The sequence below is a fragment of the Sus scrofa genome, chromosome 2, assembly GCF_000003025.6.
Source record: "Sus scrofa isolate TJ Tabasco breed Duroc chromosome 2, Sscrofa11.1, whole genome shotgun sequence".
NCBI classification, from domain to species: Eukaryota; Metazoa; Chordata; class Mammalia; order Artiodactyla; family Suidae; genus Sus; species Sus scrofa.
The window spans coordinates 52,508,884-52,510,701 of record NC_010444.4 but is presented as its reverse complement, the minus strand read 5'-3'; positions in this window follow the sequence as shown (position 1 = coordinate 52,510,701).

Here is a 1,818-nt window from a genome sequence, read left to right as displayed (position 1 = left end):
TATATGGCTGCTTCTTCAGGCAGTTCCTGAGGAACTGCCAAATTGGGGAACACAATTCACACTGGCTTTGCCTCCCTACCACCAACTCAACATCACATTCTGTTGTGGATCTGCTACTTTTTTTCTTTTTAAGGGCACACCTGTGTCATATGGAAGTTCCCAGGCTAGGGGTTGAATCGGGGCTGCAGCTGCCAGCCTATGCCACAGCCATAGCAACACCAGATCCAAGCCACATTTGCAACCTAGGCTGCAGCTTGCAGCAACACTGGATCTTTAACCCACTGAGTAAAGATAGGGATGGAATCTGCCTCACAAAGACTATGTCAGGTTCTTAACCCGCTGAGCCATAGCAGGAACTCCTAATCTCCTACCTTTATTGCCCAAGCTTATTGGACATTCCTTTACCTGGGATGAAAGCCTGTGAGTTACACATATCTAGCCCTATCTGACTCTAAGTCTATCCAGTATCTTAGAGAAGAGGCTGAAACAGGGAGGGTGGCTTGTTCCTCTTCCCTCAGGCCCATGGGAAACTAGGATGGAAGAGATGGACAAGTCTGTCTTTAAGGGAACCTGACCTCACAGGGGTTTCTTCTTGGGATGCAGAGGCTGTTCTGTCATCCCATATTATCATGCCCAGGATGTGGTGACCAAGTGGCTATCTCACCCACATTGCTTATCTTGAGAAAGAAGGAAGTGTAGGGAAAGAAGATCAGCAAGACTGGGAGATAACTAGTTGAGGAATGAAAAGAAAACAGAGTGAAAAAAGAAATGAGACGATGATGATTGGAGAGGGAAGAGAAGTGAAGAGAAGAAAGGGAATAATGGGTTATATCTATTGGACATACACTGTGTACTGACACTATGCCAACCACTTTATACTGGAACAAGAGCTGAAAAGTTTCCCTTGGTGTGTAAATTAATTTACTCTCTATGCCTTTGTGTTATGGGTTAAATTATGTCCACCTACCCAAAACTGACTCCTGGTATTTCAGAATGTCACCATATTTGGGGATAGAGCATTTTCAGATGAGGTCGCAAGGTGGGTGCTAATCCAATATGACTGGTGTCCTTATAGGAAGATATTAGGACTCAGACACTGCCTTGGTCTATCTGAGATGCTACAACAAAATGCCGCACACAGGGTGACTCATAAACAAAAGACGTTTATTTCTCACAGTTCTGGTGATTCAAAGTCCAAGACCAAGGCACCTGCAAGTTCAAGTTTTTGGTAAGGTTTTGTTTCCTGGCTCATTGACAGCTGTTTTCTTGCTGTGTCCTCACCTGGCAGAAAGAGTGAGAGGGCTCTCTGGGGCCTCTTTTATAAGAGCACTAATCCCACCCACAAGGGCTCCATCCTTATGACCTAATCACCTCCCAAACTTCCCACCTCCCAATGCCATTGACTGAGGGGCTAGTATTCAGCATTTGAATTTTGGGGGGACATGGACTAAGGAAGAACAATGTGATGACACAGGGAGAATGCAGCCATCTATGAGCTCCAGGAAAGAGGCCTCAGATGAAAAACTAGCCCTGATGGCACCTTGATCTCAGACTTCCAGGCACCAGAACTGTGATAAAATTAATTTATGTGGTTTAAGCCACCCGGTCTGTGCTTATTTGTTACAGCAGTCCAAGCTGACCACTGATCACAGGATGTGGTGATCCACAGAAAGGCAGTGTGGCACCCAGGATGGGGGCACAGACTGTACAGCCAGATGGTCTGAGTTAGAGTCCCTGCCCTGCTGCTACCTTCCTTCTCTGTAAAATGTATCTGGTGATACCAGAAAAACTTGCCCACTAGAGCAGATGTGATTTATT